Source organism: Marmota marmota, unplaced genomic scaffold (assembly GCF_001458135.2).
Source record: "Marmota marmota marmota unplaced genomic scaffold, marMar, whole genome shotgun sequence".
NCBI classification, from domain to species: Eukaryota; Metazoa; Chordata; class Mammalia; order Rodentia; family Sciuridae; genus Marmota; species Marmota marmota.
The window spans coordinates 14,669,775-14,690,402 of record NW_026000211.1 but is presented as its reverse complement, the minus strand read 5'-3'; the positions used below and the strand labels follow the sequence as shown (position 1 = coordinate 14,690,402).

General features: G+C 33.0%; 1 protein-coding gene across 5 annotated transcripts in view; it reads left to right on the top strand.

The window, feature by feature from the left end:
* The window catches only part of Tenm3 (teneurin transmembrane protein 3), a 2,471,519-nt gene that overhangs the window by 1,225,204 nt on the left and 1,225,687 nt on the right, over positions 1-20,628 (top strand). For all 5 annotated transcript variants that reach the window (XM_048791931.1, XM_048791932.1, XM_048791930.1 and 2 more), the window contains exon 6: positions 2,783-2,925. The gene's annotated coding sequence lies outside the window, so the exon portion shown is untranslated. The remainder of the gene's footprint in view (positions 1-2,782; positions 2,926-20,628) is intronic.

Sequence of the window (20,628 nt, the reverse complement as noted above, 5' to 3'; positions counted from 1 at the left end):
TTTATATATATATATATATATATATATATATATATATATATATATATATATATAGTAACTTGACTAGTATTCTTCAAAATGTAAGTGTCTGTAAGATATGAACTATTGGTACAACCATGATTTCCTTTAGCATTCTTTAGGCATGTGCTGAGAGCTGCACTCCAAGATCTCAAGACTATCATAGGGTGTAATTTCCCTTCCTTCAAGCATGAGCCCCCTCTGTCATGTCATACATTAAAACTAACTGGACCCAGAGGCTAAAATATATAGGATACAGCTGTGTGGCTCCTTGGTAGTAGCTTCTTAACCCTTGCATCTGAATCTCCTTCTTAAATTCTGGTCCTCCAAGGCAGGGTTCAACCTGATTTTGGTCAGTTCACCAACCTTCCTGTCTAGATTAGCCTGATATTTCATTTTGATCAGGGCCAGTCTGGTGCCATCGAGATGCCCAACCTGAACTAGGTTTGACAGTGGCCCTGGAAAGCCTGAAATCTGAGGCTGGATCTTCTGAGATTGGCCCATGCCCTCAACAGATAATGTAGTTCTCTTCTTCTCATTTAATTTTAGTTTCCACAATAATGTTTCAGATAGTATTTGTTTTCAGAATCTCTGTTTGCCATTGTATTTTTCCTGTTAGTAGAGGGTTTGCAAGAGGATACAAAATTGATCATAAGCAGAGGAAACACTCCTTGGTAAATGTAATTACTAAAAACTCATCTGCAAAGTAAATTGTGTTGACCAAAACCTATTATCTCATGATGTGTAAAGAATCATGTTTTTGTTTCCTCCTTTGTGGTTGTCAAGCACTGTTGGTGCTAGAGCTGGGGTCTTCATGGCTGTTGCCATGATCACAGTTAAGGCCACCATGAAAACAAGTTGCAAGGCAAACCATGCAGAGGATTTTATTTCTTAATTCTTTTGGGTAGGTTTATGTTGACTCCACATACAGCACACCAGAACATGCTGAAATCAGCTGCTCTCTGTTCTATGCAGTTATTTAGTATACCTTAGAGAATGGCTTTAGTGATAGAATTTATCAATAATACTCAATTAATATTGTGTATTCTATGAAAACATTTGGTGTGTGTGTGTGTGTGTGTTTGTGTGTGTTACTGGGGATTGAACCCAGGTTAGTTCTATTGGTGAACTACATCCCCAGCTCTCTTTTATTGTGAGTCAGGGTATTACTAAGTTTCCCAGGCTAACCTCCAACTTATGATCTTACTGCTTCAGCTTTGTGTGAAGTTTCTCAAGTGCATGCTGATAAATTTCATATACCATCTCTTATTTTTTTATTATAAGTGGACATATGACACAGAGAAACATTTCTCATTTTTTTTCTGGGTATTATTTTGTTTAACTTCTGAAGATAGCATCATTTCAATACTATACTCTCATGCCGAAGACATTTCATGATGACCTTAAACCCCTGTATCTCTCTTATTGTTTCCAAGAAATAATATAACTTTAAATTTGAATATTTTAATCATTTATTCTAGAAATGTTGAATAAATACTTACTATGGAGTAGTAATGAATAAAACCGCCATGATCCCTGTCTTTGTGGAGTTTAGAGTCCAAAACAAAAACAACAAAATGACCACAATATAATGATATTGAGTTAGGTATGTAGGAAAGGAAGAGAGGACTGTCATATCATAATGGAGACAGAGTGGGTGTTTTGGTAGGGTGATGTAAAGGACTCATTGACGTGGTGGCATTCGAATCAAAACTACAAGGTGAAAACAGCCATGTAAAAATAAATGCAAAGAGCATTCCTGGGAAAAGAAGTCAATGTAAAGATCCAAATGTGATAAAGAATACAGTGCACTCTAAGAAGTGGAAGAAGACCATTTTGGTTGGAATGTGATGATGTATGTTAGCATAGTATGAAAAAGATTAAGTGGGAGAGGTAGATAGGAGATATGGGACCATGGTTGTGGCACCAGACACTGACCACCATTTGTGCTCTCCTTCATTTAATTTCCACATCCAACTATGGCCACCACCCCTACCCACTACCCCTGTCCATCATGGGTATACCTGCCTCTGAACATTTTTTTGGCATATAGGGAAAAAAAAATAAAGAACATGTGTTTTCTGAGGGTAGCTTCCAGGAGAAAGAGAAAGGAAGAGAATAGTCTAAGCATTGAAGTTATTTGGGAAACTCATAATCAATCAAATAAGTCATTTTATCTTCTATGTGGCAGATGGAAGAAAGGATATACGTTGTATAGACTGTTGTACTAATGAAGTATAACATGGAAAAAAATACAAGGAATGGGGAGAGAGACTTTCCCAGCAGTTGTGGAAGTAATAACATAACCTATCATTTGAAAAAGGAAAATCCTTTACATACTGTTGAATTTTCTTCTCGTTTCTACCAGAATCCATAATGTGTTATTATAAAGTGAACAGGCTAGATATACCCAAACTCATTATCACACTAGACTTGAGCACTATAATGTGAATATCCTAACAAAATTAAATCCTGTGCCAACAGGATGAGAACCAGAGTCTTGATGGATCTGCTACTAAACTATAGCCAACCATATGTTTTCAGTATTTTATCTACATCTTTGGTGAATATTGTATACCTACAAATGTACAGTTTTATCAAATTTAGCTACATATTCCTCTTCTCCAGAAAAAAAAAAAACATGTAATTATGAATGCGCAAACTTAAGGATTACCAATAACCATTCAACTTATATATGCACCTTAATCTTTTACATTGCATTGATTTGTTGGTCCGTGTATAAGGAATATCCTTCTCTTTACAGGTGAAAAGCTGTTGTTTAAGAAGAGTCCCATAGGCTAGGTGGCCACCATTCTTCACCTTGGCAGGATCAGGTGTCCTGGGCACAACATACTGAGATTGCTGGTAGCTGGAGCTCAGACGTGCCACAAGGGATATCCAACATTGGTGAGTGTCTGTGTGAGGCCAGGAACTTGGAGAATCAAATCTTCTGCATGAACTTGTTTTCAGATGATATGGTTGATCCTGTTATTCTTTCAGTCAAAAAAAAAAAAATCTAAGAAACTGTCAACTACCTTCTCTCTTCATATTTGTTCTGCACCCTACCTACAGCCATAGCTTGTCTATAAATTGATGATATCTAGCTTCCTGTTTTTGAGCCTGCAGTTGTGCAATGCCACAGATGCAAACTATCTCAAAAAGAAAAAGGAAGAAAGAAAGAAAAATGGCTCTTTTAAACTCTTGGTTCTTATCATCATATTTCTTTAAATATCGGTTAAAACTAGCAATTACCAAGTGTCCAGTTGCCAACAGCCTTTGAAAGCCAGTAATTATTTATGAGAATTTTTTAAGAGGCAGAAAATGTAAAATAGGTTGGTTCATAGAGCAGGAAAGATAAATGTTGTCAAGAAAAAAAATCTATAACAAGTGTGTAGTGAACTATGTGGATGAAATTCTGTTGTATGCTAGTAAGATCGGTAAATGGAAATCAAGGATATTTGCTGTGTTAATGAGTAAGTGTTATTAAACTACATAAAAGCAAGTTTATGTCAGAAGACATATGTGAATTTAATTTTTATTGTTAGGCTATTATTGGGTATAATTGCTGGGAGCCATTAGCCAAGTAGGTATGACAATTTCCTTGCCAGCGTACCCCATGTTGCTTAGTGGAAGGACTCATGGAAATAGGACATTTTGCAGTGACATTGCATCTAAGGTGACCTTGCTCAAGGACCAGGGCGGATCCGGGTTTAGGGTGTTCCCGGTTTAGGATAATCCAGGTTTAGGGTGGTTCTAGGTTTAAGGTTATTCCTGCTGGGAATAGGGCATATCCTGCTTCCTGAGTTCCCCTTGAGTTCTCACGGGATTCAGACAGTATTTTTTGGGAGACAGAAGCCCAGTGCGTGTGGATTTGGGCAGAGAACGTGGATTTCCCCAGAACGTGATTGTAGACGGCTGGTGTGAGTTCGGGAATAAAGAGTTGCTGTTTGAATCTACAAGCTGTGTGGTGGCTCGTGATTTTGTGCCCAGCCAGACTGCGGCATATAATCATTACAAACATATTGTAAAGATGGTTTTATAAAGCTTCAATTTTCCTTTTTTATTGTGGTAATTTAGTGGTTTTTTTTGGTTTGGAATTTTCTAAGTTTTTTGAAAATATAATTATAATTTTATTGACCACTTTATAAACAAGAATTATAAAAAGCAGAAAAGCATGCAAATTTATGATTTGCTACACCATATACCCTCTGAGTGCTCAACTATTTTAAGGTCTCTGACTATATTTAGAGAGAACTAATTCCAGCATATGACACAGGCAAAGACTGAAAGTAGAAATTCCATAGTATGTCTAAATGTCACAGGTGTTATTGGAATGGAAATGCACTTTCCTATACATTTCATAGGTATTATATATAGCTAGAGTTTTACACCATATTGTTGCACTTTATTTTCTGACTTTGTCACCTGTCACCTTTTTTCCAAATTACTAGAAACTAAAAATACCCCCATGAAATTAAGAGCATGAATGCTTTGGCAAATAAAGAGAAGGTAGTTTTTCTGCTGTCATTAAGGTGTGTGCTATATATCAGTTTTCAATATTGCTGGTGATTTAAGCTGAACTAAACACACACTTTGAGACATCTTCCTGAGATGAGGCTCCTGTCTGTCAGCATGGAATAGACATGACTTTGGAGATAGGTAATTTGAGCAACCTAACTATTTAAAACCTATTTTAAAAAATAGCGGGAGAAAAATGAGTAATAAAAACTAGATAAGTTATATTTCAACAAAAGTAAAGTTGAAATTTAGAAAAACCGTTTAATTAATGAAAGGATTAATCTTACTTGGTAGTTTGATCACAAAATCCAAGTCTTTGCATTGTTTCATTTAAAAACACTTGTCAGGTTTTGCAAAAATTACAGAAAACAAAGGGACCTTTTTGTTTTTTCGGAGCAAAGTGAGATGGTACATTTTTCAGGTAAATGCATTATATAAAAACACAATTAATAGAAATATGTAACTAATGTCATTTTGAATATTTTAAGTCAATTGTCATCATTGAGCTCCTAACTAATATGTAGAAGAAATGTTGTATTAAAATAGTTTTCTCATTTGCTTAGAGAATATTACATTAATCAATGAAATGGTGAGAAACTTCTTAGCACAGACAAAACTTATCTCTTAATAACTATATTCTGGCATATATCTGTTCTGTCTGATGATGTCCACATACCAACATTTATAATCATTTTTATAAATGCTATAATCAATACATACAGTGATATTTATATTTTATAATAACATTTTTTGAGTCAGTACCTGAACAATATTCACTGCAAACACCTTCTGACAATTTTTCAGAAATGAAACCACTCTCAAAGAAACACAATCACTTTTATTCTAGAGACAGAAAGATATTTAACAAAAAAAAAGAGCAGCTGTTCTTTTCCCCATTTTATTGTCTTCTGGAACATGATAATTTGCTATGGGAAAAAGAGGTACTGTGCAATTCAGAATTACCTTGCATACCCAGATGTTTGAGCATCTAATGCGGGATGTGAACTGAATTGTGCATATGACACCAGTTTCTCATTCCTCTATTCTTCTATTATCATTTAAATTTCATTCCATGTTTTGACAACCTTCCTCAGTAGAAAGCATAGAAAACATCAAAATGCGCCTCTTGAATCTTTATTCTTAAGTCTAGATGCATGATTCTAGAACTAATATTTCCATAATATGTGGTGTCATTGAAAAGAATGAAAATCTCTTTGAATATGCCACTGTAATAATTTTTCAGTTATAAGCTATAATTAATCTGAATAATGGCAACAAAAGAAACACTTAAGAAAAGTAATTTTAGTCTTTAGTTAAAGAAGTTTAATGTAAGCAGCATTCTTCCACTTAACAAATATTTATGCACCAAGAATTTTGTTGCTAGGTGTCGGGGATTATGACGTTAACACCTACACTCTGCTATCATTACAAGTCATTCTGAATGATGTTAGAAATACAACACAAAGATTTTACCAAAGTTCACCTGTAACAGGCAAAGTTTCTATTGTCATAGAGGAGGAAGAAGAAGGAGCACATAGAAGATGGACTATTTAAGCAGCCTTAAAGCTTCCTAGCAATGCAAGGAAGAGTACGGAATTGAGGCAGCAGAAAGAGCAGGGACAAAGTTCCTAGAGTGGAGAACTACCTGGCATGCTCATGGAACTAAAGGGAACTCAGCATGTGTAAAGCATGGGCAGCAAGAAGAGAAGAAAATAGAAAAAGATCATACTGATTCAGTAAGTAAAGGACAGGACACACAGTGTCGTATTGACCCCATTATGGAAATTCGATCTTTCTTCTAAGTGTAATGAAAAACCACTGGAGGTCTTTAGGCAGGAGAGTGATAAAGTAAGATTTCCATTAAAAATCATTCCTGTGGTTGATGTGTGAACAGAATAGTTATGGAAAGAAGAGGATTTGGTAAAAAAAAAAAACAGTTTGGAAACTTTTGTACCAGGGAGGAGAAAAATGTGAAGATGTAAGGATCTGAGGAGATAGAGACAAATATATAGATTCTACTGTTGACTCAGAAAGGGAATGGACTGGAGGGATTAAAGATGAAGAAAGGAAGGGCCAATGGAGTTACTGACTTTTAGATAGTAATCGAAGCCATGATGGTGGATAGGATTGCTTGAGGAGAGAACATAGGAAGATAACAAACCAAAGACCTGAACAGACAGCATCAAGAAGGATTCCCAGCTTTAGTGATCAGATAGTGAAGGAATGACTGCAAAAGAGGCTGAGAAGGAAGAGACTGATTGGTAGGAGAAAAACATGGAAGCTAGAAGCATCATGAAGACCAAGAGAAGAAGACACTGTTTCAACAAAGTAAGATGAAGATTAAGAAGTATCTCTTGAACTAAACAGCAAGGACATCATTGGCAGCATTTGCAACAGAGTTTTGATAGAATACTGGAGCAAAATCCATATTGAACAAGTTTGTTCTATAAATGATACAAGAAGAAATAGGATCGACAAATGCAGACAACCCTTTTCACATTGAACTTGGAAAATGAAGAGATGAATAGGAATGCAAATGGGGACACATGTAAAGCAAATAGGTCATTTTTAAATGATAGTGTAAAATTCCTGAGAAAATAGGAAGACATGGAATTCAGCATACAATATGGTCCTTAAAAGGAAAGGGGATATCTCTTCTATTGTCAGAAGGGGAAGAAAGGATCCATACTAATACTAAAGGACTTTATTAGTTTGATGGCAGATTAAAGGATTTGGTATATGAAATGTTAAGAGTCATGGTAAAAGGTGGAGTCAGAGGGCTGAGCTGAATAAAGAATGTTTGAAATCATGCATTGAAAGGAAAAGAGTAACAACTGAAAACAGGCACTGAGAAGACTGGTTTTTAGTAATGTTGGACAATATGAATATTGAGAAGGCTACTTGATTTTTGCAGAAGAGTTTTAGCAGGAAAACTCAGTTGTATTAATCTAGGATGGGAATTCTCCAAGTAGGTGAGTAAGAAATGAAAGGGCATGAGAAAAACATGGAAACTAGATGGTGAAAACAGAGTGTTTGACATGGACAGCAAACAGGATGGGACACAAATCAAAGAAAGGACCTGGTGTAAAGGTCCTAGTGGAGTCAAAGAATAGTTAGTGAAAATGAGCCAATGGGCTAGGTAGACAAGCAGCTTGGGATGAGATAGAATGAAGTCTTAATATTTATAAGTGGAGTTGATATTGACATTTGTTTTGTGACACTGAGAGTGGGTGGCTAAGGTGGAATGTAGAAAAGGATCAGCAAAAATATTGCTATCAAAATATCAAAAGGCCAAATTACACCATCCAATGACAGCAGTGGTTGGTATGGGAAGAGCCAGTTGTCAAAATATTAAATTAATTAAGAATTCCATAGTAGTTGGTAGAAAGAGAAATGTTCCATGGAGGCATAATTAGACAGCATAAGATGCAAATAATATCTCTCCTCTCCCAAAGGGAATAAAGGGATGAATGTGAATGATGTGAAGCAGTAGGCAGAGCATGGCTCTTTCATAAATAGTACTGTCTTGGTTTTCCTCCATATCTGTCTATGTTGCATGGTTTGGAAAGAAAAAGCAAAGTCTTCAGTTCACCTCACTGCCCCCATTAGTCTCATAGAGATGCCTGAATTTATTATGAGAATCAAGTTTTCCACTAACCCCCTTGACCACCATGGGAGGATTTCAAGTTTTAGTAGAATCACACAGAAGATCTTTTGGCACAGTGATTAGAGGTTCCTGGGTTTGGAATGTGGCTCTACCACTATGGTACTTTCTAGCTGGCATTACCAGGATGGTATTACCTGTCACACGTCAGATATTTAATAAGTGGATACAAATGAAATTGCTGTTATTATTAATTTGTCATGCATCTCATATATTAATAGTATAAGCTCAAATCATTCAAAAAGACTTTCTGAAGTAAACCATATTTTCTTCTGTTCCAAGACATACATATTCTGAGATACCTTCAAGGTACTCCTTGCTTTAATAGGACTGGCATCTTCATTTTAATTTAGCTCATGTATCTTCCAGTCCCAAAATTATCCTCTGTCCAATCTCTAGATAGTGAGTAGGTGAACTTGTTGCTTTATTCAGCTTTTTGGCTGTGATGACCAAAAGACTTGACAAGAACAATTAGAGGAGGAAAACTTTATTTAGGGGCTTATGGTTTCAGAGGTCTCAGTCTATAGAAGGCCAACTCCATTTCTTGGGACTCAAGGCAAAGTGGAATATCATGGTGGAAGGTATGGTGGAGGAAAGCATCTGGGAATGTAACACAAGGAAGGAGAAGAGAGAGAGAGAAAGAGAGAGAGAGAGAGAGAGAGAGAGAGATAGATAGAGAGAGAGAGAGAGAGAAAATCCACTCAACAAAAACAAAATATAAATCCCAAAGGCAGGGCCCCAATGACCCACCTCCTCCAGCCACGCCCTACCTGCCTTAAGGGATTGATTAACTAATTAGGTTAAGACTCTCATAACCCAATCATTTCACCTCTAAGTCTTTTTGGATTATTTTACACATGAGCTTTTAGAGGACCCTTCACATTCAAACATCATAACACTTAACAATATCTCCATCATCTAAAATAAAACCTGCATCAATGTAGGTGCTAAGCAATATTTAATTTAAAATGGTTTAAAAAGGAACATATGTTATTAAAAGATAGAGTTTTGTTTTGTTTTGTTTTTCCTATAAGTATTAGGTAGAAAGCAATGAAGGAGACTTGGTAGCGTGTTATGTTAATCTAGTTTGAGCAGGAGGGTGAGGTTTCTTTTCTTCATCCACTTTCAGCACTGTTTTCTGGTGTAGTTGGCTAGAGGAGATATAATTATGAATTACAACAATCAGTCTTAGAAGTGATGAAAGTTCTAACATCCTCACACGATGCGTGCTGCGCAGAGGTCTTAATCTGGCAATATTTCAAATGTGATAAAAAGATATTTGAATAACATTTGGCAAAGGTTTATAAAACATTAAATCCCATAGAAACATATTTAAAAGACTTAGTATTTGAAAGTTTAATAATTGGATTATTATTTAAATGAATCGTTTTTTTAAGATGTCATGCCCATTGGAAATTAACTACATGAGCAAAACTTCAGCCCTTTAGGTATATAGTTAAATAACATCCAGTTGCCACCATACAATCTAGATAAAATTGGTGCTGATCTGAAGGGACAAAGTATTGTAAGTGGTAGAGGTGTAGATCATTTTTGCAATTTGTATTCACGCATTTGTAAGAGCTCAGTAGAAAAATATAGCTCAAAAGTCTAAAACTAGTGGACTTAACATTTCTTTTTATATTAATGACAGGTTTTTTTTTTTTTTTAACCAAAAGCATTAAGTAAAAGAGATTATGGGATTGGGGGAATTCCTAACAATAAAAATCAGAGATAACAGTGATACAAACTATTGTTCTTATATTCTAAAAGAAAGGGGGGAAGCAGAGAACTTTTACTAAACATGTTTCTTTAACAACAACAACAAAAATCCTCTGGATGTTATGTATAACATCTCATTTAATCGTGATTAACTATTGTTTTCAAATTTCATATTGTAAAAACAGGTACTGAGAAATGTTAACTTAGTTCAAAAAAAAAAAAAAAAGAACATTGCTGTTAAGTGACAAAGCTGAGGCTGAATTCCTTCAAATGCCAAAGCAAGTATTCTGATCATTGATGTATGAAATCTCAATTCAGTTTTGGATTATCTAGAAAGCCCTGGACCATTAACCTGTTCATTGCAAGGTCTTAACTGATTTGTTCTAATGTTGACATAACATGGATAGAACAGTTAGGAGTTAAAACTGACGAATGAGCAAATGATTTATGAGGTTTGAGAAAATTCAGACTGCTAAAACAAATTTTGTCAGAGATTGTCATTTTCTTTGGAAGCTTTTAAACTGAAAAAGAGGGTGGTAAAATTCTAAGCTAATAGAGCAAATCTCCAAATATAGCAAAACTTCTATTATAATAAACTAAGCAGATGAAAAAATGATAGTTTGTTGATAGAACATGTAAGTATTGCTAGTGCTGAGATTATTTATTGCCACATAATTATATTTTCAATTGAAGGCTATTGATATGGTTATATAAATTATGTTTTTAGAGTGGAAATTAAAAGGTCTAAGATTGTTCAAAGTTTCTATTTAAAGTATTTTAGGAAATATTTTGATGAATTAGGCATTAGAAAATTTTAAGATTATAAAATCACAAGACTATATTATCTGAATTTTCTGAATAAGAAATTTAATGAAGAGCTAATAATAGGATTGTAGACATTTTGAAAAAAATGACTTCATATAGCTCATCTCTTGCATTTGGGTAATTTATTTGTTATCAAAGAGTTAGTAAAAAGACTAAATCACATCTAATAGACAACATTCATATGAGAGTATTCTTCCTCTGGAGTAAGACTTTAGAATTATTGGAGTTTCATCTATAATTTTTCCCATATTTTTGGTGCATTATACTTGTATATAATGGTTGGATTTGTTGTTTTTCTATAATTTAATTGGTGATAAAATAAAATACTGCAAGAATAAAGTAAATTAAGCCTTGTAGGAAGAATTTCTTAGAAGCTAATGTTTTACATTAGAGAAAAGCTGATTTCAAAATAGTGGAAATGTTCTTTTAACATATTATCTATTTTTAACTTCTTATTATTCAATAGCATATAGAAAAGTAAATGCTGAGTGGCTCTCTAGGAACTTTAACTTGATATAATAATCCCTGGAAGCAGCTTATTATGAAAGATACAAATCAAAAAAAAGACACTGCAAACAGAGACATCAATATGTTTTCCTCTAGTTTAAAATTAGTATTTATTTTGGAAGTTTGAGCCAACTTCATTATTCTGTCTCCTTCTTGATAGTCAATTTATTGTTCAGGGCTCTCTCGATTAAACCCTGTCACTTCAGGGGAAGTTCAAGAGAATAGTGAATTATTGATATTACAGAAACAGTTGTTACTAATCAATACATTTTGAACCACATACAGGGTATATCTTTAAGGACATAATTCATCAAAAACAGGCTTACTGGGGATCCTCATGCTATTTTCATTGATTTTTCTCTCTGTGGGAAGACATGGTAGATACTCTATATATGACACTACAGTTATATTCAAAATAAAGAAGTCAGTTACTCAAAAAAGACTCTATTACAAAGGGAAAAAATCAAGCATAAGGATTCTAAAATAAAAATTAAATTTAATGTTTTCACATTTTAATATACTGTACAGATAATATATTCAAATGACTTAATATTTTTAAAAGTTTATACCTAAGAAATACCTGATTCTAGGTATAAATTCCAGTGTTGACATACTGTGTGAACAGAAGTAAAAAGCCACATTTATTTAGATTTCCTAGAACCACAGCAGAGCTTGCTTTTAAATTTAAAATTAAGCTTAGGCCCCTGGCATTAGAGCACATTATGCTAAGTGAAGCTAGCCAATCCCTAAAAAACAAATGCCAAATGTCTTCTTTGATATAAGGAGAGTAACTAAGAACAGAGTAGGGAAGAAGAGCAGGAGAAGAAGATTAACATTAAACAGGGATGAGAGGTGGGAGGGAAAGGGAGAGAGAAGGGAAATTGCATGGAAATGGAAGGAGACCCTCAGGGTTATACAAAAGTACATACAAGAGGAAGTGAGGGGAAAGGGAAAAATAATACAAGGGGGAGAAATGAATGACAGTAGAGGGGGTAGAGAGAGAAGAGGGGAGGGGAGGGGAGGGGAGGGGGGATAGTAGAGGATAGGAAAGGCAGCAGAACACAACAGACACTAGTATGGCAATATGTAAATCAATGGATGTGTAACTGATGTAATTCTGCAATCTGTATATGGGGTAAAAATGGGAGTTCATAACCCACTTGAATCAAAGTGTGAAATATGATATATCAAGAAATTTGTAATGTTTTGAACAACCAACAATAAAAAATTAAAAAAAAATAAAAAATAAATAAATTTAAAAAAAAGAAAAAAAAATAAATTTAAAATTAAGTATTCACATACATTGCTCAATACTGTATGTGTTCTACTAGCTTTTCTGTTAAAGCAAATTTTTTAAAAGAAATAGTGAGGCTTGCATTATAACGCATCCTAAAATCAATCCTATTGAACAGCAAATATTTGGTTATAAAAAGGAATAATAATTTCTAATCTTGTAAGTCCATATCCTCATATGTAGTGTTAGCTTAAAAAAATCAAGATATCATATTATTCTCAATACTCACAAAAGAATCTGAAATGAGGGTTGGAGAAAAGTAGCATACCTAAATTTGTTACATAAGATAGAATGTTTCTGCTGATCAGAGGAGGGAAAAAAACTGATCTATAAAAGATTTTTCACTTTTAATAAAGTCAGTTGTTTTGCTTTCTAAAATATAGATATTTTAGATCATAATTTGCATATTAAACCCCAAATCTGCCCAAGTAGTCCATTATTATAACTCTATCACTAACAGATGCAATACATCATCACTGTAAACTACTTGGATGAGATATTCTCCTTTATTGCCATAAAATAGTCATATTTTTTGAAAAAAACTAGACAGCTCTACACAGTTACACATAGCAGTAGACTCAGTCATTGAATGTACAGACTTTGCATGTTCTCCCTGCTGATCCAACTTCAATTTGAGACTTTCCACCCAATTCCTCACCATTCCAAACCATCTGATGCATTGTCCCTATAAAATGTAATCTTAACGTCAAATTTTTCTCCCCTTGTTATATGTGTATATAATTCATTTCTTTGAGATTACTGAGCCTTGTTTCATTGAATGTGTATATTTCATTTATTTACTGGTGCCAATGGATGGACTTTCAAGTTGTAACCCAAATGGGCCAGTGTTTAGTTATTTTGAATATAGATGCTAGGAAAATATCAGTATATTTTATTTCTCCTGGTAAAATACCTGGAAAGTGGGATTCTTGTGTCTTGTTCTAAATGTGTATTAATTTTAAGTAACTATCCAATTATTTTTTAAATTTTCTATCACTTTCAAATTTATGAGTGATATATGAAATTTTCATTTTCACCAAAATTTGGTATTACCAGTATTTTTTACTTTAGCCACCTAGGGGTTTAAGAATGGTATCTCATTATAGTTTGGTTATTGGGATAATTGGTTATTGAGATAACTTATAAAGTTTCCATTCAGATATTTTGCCCATTTGAAGAATATAATTATTTGTCCAATTATTGAGTGTTTTGTATATTCTAGATGAATCTTTTATCAAATATGTGTGCTGCAAATACTTTCTCCCCAGTTCGTGACTTGCCTTTCATTTTCTAAGAGTGTTTTTAAGAAATATAACTTTAAAAATTCTAATTAAATATAGTTTATTGATTTTTATATGATTTGGGGTTTTGTATCTTATCTAAAAAATCCTCATATAGTCACAATTTTTCCTATATCTTCTTTTAGAAGCTATATATGTAATTTTGGTTTTTACAGTCAAATTTCTGATTCATATTCAGTGACTTTTTGTCAATGGTCTAAAGGGAGCATCACATTTTTACATATGAATATCCAGTTATTCCTCATCACATGTGGAAAAGTATATACTTTCCTCACTAAATTATCTGTGACTCTTTGCCAAAACTCAGTTGGCCATGTAAGAATGAGTCTATTTATAAACTATTCTGTTCCATTGATCATCCTTACATTTATGACAACCTCACATGTTTTCTTAGTTACTATATAGCTTTATAGTAAATCTTAAAAGAATATACTAGAGAGCCTTCCACTTTGTTTTAGTTTTGAAAATTTCTTTGAGCTATTCTATTTCACATATGTTGTCACATATTTTACAATGTGATTTAACTTCAAAACTTGTTGGAATTTTGATTGGAATAGAATTGAAAATATAAATCAGCAATATTGAGTGTCTGATCATGGTATCTCTTCATTTATTTAATGAATAAATAAGTCTTCATTTAGCAGTGTTTTGCAGTTTGCAGTATAAAGATGTTACATATATTTTGTTCCATTTATCCTGACATGTTTTGCAGAATTTGATGCTATTTTAATGGCACTGTTTTATAAATTTTACTATCAAATTGTTTGATGTTAATACATAGGCTTCCTTGGTATTTACATACTCTGTATTCTGGAGCACTTACAAAATCACTTATTAGTTCTATGAGTTATTTTGTAAATTTCATCAATAACCAAATAGAAAATCTTGCTGTGAATAATACAGCTTTTACTTCTCGTTAGCAGTCTGAAGCTACACTGTGAATCTGACTAGAGACAGAGAGTAGACAATCTGGGTTGTTCCTGATCTGAGGGTGAAAGTGTTCAGTCTTTTGCATTAATATGATTAGACTTATAGATTTGTTGTATACACCATATAGTTAGCTGTTATATTTGTATACAATCTGTTTATCTCTGACTTTCAATTGGAATTTACTTTGATTTATATATTTTATCTATATATTCCTAATTCATAAAAGATATTTATATTTAATATAATTATTGGCATGATAGCATAAAAAGCACCAATTTATTTATTTTTTCATGTGCCTGGATAGTCTGTTTCCTGTAATGTTTTCTTCCATGCCTTAATTTGGGTTATATAAGTGTTTCTAATATTTCATTTTGTATTTATTATTGGCTTATTAGCTATGGTTCTTTCCTTTATGCCTTTTCTGTGGTTGCACATGGTTTACAGTATTCATCCTTAAACATTCACAGACTACTTAACATAACATTGTGCCACTTCACCCATCATGTAAGAACCTTGCAGAAGTACCTCCAATCCTCGCTCCTGCCCTGTGTGCTGGTGTGGTGATCCCTTGTATTTTTATGTATGTTATGAAATCTGAGATGCATCATTACTGTGTTTTAAAGAGTCAGTTTCTTCCAAAAACATTAAAATAAAGAAAAAGTTTGTTTTCTATTGACCTATGTACCATTGCTATGATTCTTCTTCTATGTATATCCAAATTTCTGTCTTTTGTCATTTTTCTTTTGACTGATAAGCATCCATTAATAGCTTTTATAGTACAAATCTGCTGGTAAGAATTCTATTAGATTCCATTTATCTAGAAATATAAGTCTTTATTTTATTTTATTATTAATTTTTAGTATTTTATTATTATTGTAGAAATTGTGGTGTGTTAAGCAAATTTCCACATTTATTGGAAGATCTAAGAGAACTAGGGTCAAGAATAACTGAAAAGTCTCTACTTTTCTAACAGTAAAAAGTTTTGTGTGATACTGGTATAAAGCTTTCCAGAGTTGAATGAGCTACAGGAAGCATTTTATAGTTTAACGAGTGATAGTTAACCATGTAACTTTTTTACTTTAAAATGAAATAACTCTACTATTCAAGATATTTGCTGTTTGCATTTCACAGGTTCAATAGCCCTTGTGGATAGTAGTTACTATATTGGACAGCTCAGAATTATAGGGTATTTCCATCATTGTAGAGATTTCTTTTGGGGGGGATGACTTTTTAAGTTTTTAATTGTAATTTGTTATATAGGATAGCAGAATGCATTATGATTCATATTACACATGTAGAGCACAATTTTTCATATCTCTCATTGTATACAAAATATATTCACAAAATTCATGTCTTTATACATGTACTTTGAATAATAATGATCATCACATTCCACCATCATTTATAACCCCATGCCCCCTCCCTTCCCCTCCAACAAGTCTGCCCTATCTAGAGTTCATCTATTCCTCCCATGCTCCCTTTTCTTATCCCATTATGAATCAGCCTCCTTATATCAGAGAAAACATTCAACATTTGTTTTTTTGGGATTGGCTATAGTTGCCATTCTGCTGGAGTGAGATGAAATCTCAGAGTAGTTTTGATTTGCATTTCTCTAATTGCCAAAGATGATGAGTATTTTTTCATATATTTGTTGATTGCTTGTATAGAGTTTTCTGAGAAGTGTTTGTTCAGGTTCTTGGTCCATTTATTGATTTGGGTTATTTGTTTTTTTGGTGTTTAGATTTTTGAGTTCTTTATATACCCTAGAGATTAGTGCTCTATCTGATGTGTGAGGAGTAAAAAGTTGCTCCCAAGATGTAGGCTGTCTATTCACCTCACTGTTTCTTTTGCTAAGAAGGAACTTTTTAGTTGGAGTCCATCCCATTGATTAATGCTTGATTTGAATTCTTATGCTATAGGAGTCTTATTAAGGAACTTGGGGCCTAATCCGACATGATGGAGATTAGGGTCCATTTTTTCTTCTATTAGACACAGCGTTTCTGGTTTAATTCCTAAATCCTTGAGTTGAATTTTTTGCATGGTGAGAGATAGTGGTTTAATTTCATTTTATTGTGTATGGATATCCAGTTTTCCCAGCACCATTTGTCAAAGAAGCTATCTTTTCTCCAATGTATGTTTTTGGCACCTTTGTCTAATATAAGATAATTGTAATTTGTGGGTTAGCCTCTGTGTCCTCTACTCTGTACAATTGGTCTAAAAATCTATTTTAGTGCCAATACCATGCTGTTTTTGTTACTATTGCTCTGTAGTACAGTTTAAGATCTGGTATTGTGATGCCACCTGCTTCACTGTTCTTGCTAAGGATTGCTTTAGCTATTCTGGATCTCTTGTTTTTCCAGATGAATTTCATGATCGCTTTTTCTATTTCTATGAGGAATTTCATTAGTATTTTGATTGGAATTGCATTAAATCTGTATAGTGCTTTTGATAGTATGGCCATTTTGATAATATTAATTCTGCCTATCCAAGAGCAATATAGATATTTCCATCTTCTGAGGTCTTCTTTGATTTCTTTCTTTAGGGTTCCTTCGTTTTCATTGCATAAGTCTTTCATCTCTTTCATTAAGTTGATTCCCAAGTATTTTCATATTTTCTGTCACATAGTGACTGTCTGTTGTCATTCTCAAATTTCTTCCACCACACCCAATGTATCTTTTTCTCTAAATGCTTTAAGTTTTTCTCTTCATATTTATTATTCAGTGATTTTGTTATGTTGCATCTTGGTATGGTTTTATATAGTTCTGTTTATTCTATTTTAAGTTTATGATGTTCACTTGATTTAAGAGAATATGGTTTTCTTCAAATTTAGAAAGTGTAGCCGTTTCTGCAAAAATTTTTGTGCCCCCCTTTCTTTTCTGGAACCCTATTATAATTGCACCTATGTGACTTATAATCAGGTTGTTCTACAACCCAATGCTCTCTTAGTTTTTCATCTGTCTTATTTCTCTCTGTATTTTCATTTGGATTGCATTTATTCTATATTGCCGGAGTCAATTATCTGCTGTTAATCTTATCAAGTGTGTTTTTTCTTTCATATATTTTATTATTCATCTTTAGAATTTCCATTTGAGTCTCTTTTATGTTTTCTTCTATTTCTAAATATCACATTTGTGTTTTTCTCAGTGTTCTTGAGTATATGAAGTACATTTATAATAGTTACTTTAATGTTCTCTATGATAATTCCTTACTCTTTCTTGCCTAAATGTACTGTTAATTTTTCTCCTGATTATGAGTCATATTTTCCTGCTTCTTTGATTAACTGGTAATTTTGAATTGGATGCCAGACATTATGAATTTTACATTTTTTTGGATCTGGATTTTGTTGTTTTCCTTTGCAATGAAAGTATTATAATTTGTTCTGGCAAATTTTACATTGCAAAAAAAAATTACATTACATACTAAATGTAGATTTACTTTTCTGCCTCACCAAATAACATGCCCTTTGAGGGCAGGAATTGTAATTTATTCATCTTAATGGCCCAAGTACTAGTATATCACCTACATTTGATTGAATCTATAAAATTTGCTACTTGAAGTATTCTGCATTGTCTCCATATTAAGCCTATATATCTCATCTTGGTTTCCAAGATCATCAATAATATGACCCCAGTTCATTAATATACTCTCTAGAAGAGCCTACAATTCAGCAAAGCTGAAAGACCCACCATTTGTAAAACTTCCTGGCTCCTCTGCTCCTGGCTCTTTTCTTGTACATTTTCTTCCGCCTGGCATTTCTTCCACTGACTCTAACAAAATCTTTTACTTCAATTAACATACACATTAAACACAACATCTTTCCCAGGGCTTACTCCATAATCACTATTTATAGAAACTAATTTGTACTTGTTTCCTTTTTTGTTTTTTGTTTTGGTACCACAGACTTGACCCAGGGGGGCTTAATCACTGAGCCATATCCCAAGCACTTTTTATTTTATTTTATTATTATTATTATTTTTTTTTTTTTTACTTTGAGACAGGATCTTGCTAAGTTGCTTAGGGCCTCCCTAAGTTGCTGAGTTTTGTTTTGATCTTTCGATTCTCCTTCCTGAACCTCCTCATGAGTTTCTGGATTACACTACCACACCAATTGCTGTTTCCTATTTTATTTATTTTTCTACCTATTTCATTATAGTCTATGTATTTTCCATTCTATGAATATTTTGTATTCTATCAAATTTTTCCTTTTTGACATTAAGTTTGCCTGCAATGTAGCCCAACTCATCTTTATTCATTTGAGTTTTTCTTTCTTCAAGTTAAGGAATTGTGTTTCTTTTCATTTGGAACTGTACTTTAAAAAGTAGACATTCAAAGAGTATCTATTTAATTAAAAAATTAAAAAATTCTTTTGCTATTTTATAATTGTCAGAAACAAATTTTTAATCTAACAGCTTTACTTAGAGAATATCTGCATACCAAAAAATTCACCTTTTTAAAATGTGAATTTTAAAATGTGAATTTTCAGTAGCTTTTAGTATATTCACAAAGTTGTACAATCATTATTTCTAATTTTATAACATTTTCATTAACAATCCCTTACTGTCCCCCCACCATCACCCACAAAAAAAAGAAAAAAAATGGGCTCCTTCATATTCACAGTTCATTTTCCACTCCCCTATTTTTTGGAAGCCATAAGCCTTCTTTACATATTTATAGATTTGTCTATTCTATGCATTGTATATGAATACAATTGTCTATTGTGACTGGCCTCCTTGACTTACCATCAGAATTTCAAGGTTTATTTATATTGTAACATGAATGGGTGCTTTATTGTTTTTAATGGCCAAATAATATTCCATTGTATGAACATACTCTTTATCTTTATCCATTTATAACTTGATGGATATTGTAAATAATGCTACTGTGCACAAGTTTTGTTCATTTTGGAAAACATTTTGTGTGGCCATGTTTTCACTTATTTTAATGTATGTCTTGCAGTAGTAGTGCTAGGTCACATGACAAATCATTGCTTAACATTGAGAAAAAATTGCCAAATTTTTTTGATTCCTCTTGATCACCTAATGATTATTTGTATTGAACATCTTTACATACACTTATTGTCTATCTACTTTTGAGAAATATCCAAATACTTAGTCCAATTTTAATTTTCTTTGTATTTTTATTGTTGAGTTTTAAAAGTTCTTGTAAAAGATACCTATATCAGGTATTTGATTTGTAAATATTTTATCTCATTCTGTGTAGTACGTTTTTAATTTCTTAACTTTCAATTGAAGCTTAAATTTTTAAAATTTTGATAAAGTCCAATTTATTTTTGTTACTTGTGCTTTTGATGAGATACATAAGAAACTTTGTCTAACCCAAGGTCAAGTATATTTTCTGTTTTCCTTTAAGAGATTTACAGTCTCAAATTTAGTACTGGGATCCAATTAGAATTAATTTTTGTGTATGGTGTGAAATAAAGTTTTCAACTTTGTTATTTAAAGGGATGTTTATTGAAAGACATGAAAAAATTGCACCCACCCTTTTTAAAAAATATTTTTTGGGGATGTTGGTTGACCTTTATTTTATTCATTTATTTATGTGCAGTACTGAGAATAAAACCTAGTGCCCACACATGCTAGGCAAGTGCTCTACTACTGAGCCACAACTCCAGCCCCACACCTACCCTTTTTAAAAGACTATTTCCATCATCACGTTTTTTTTTTTAAATGTTTTTTATAATTATACATGACAGTAGAATGACATTTGAGTATAATTTCCCATTTTTGTGTTTGTACAAGATGTGGAATTAAACTGGTCATGTATTCATATATGAACATAGTAATGTTATGTCTGATTCATTTTACTGTCTTCCCCCACTCACCCCCCCTTCC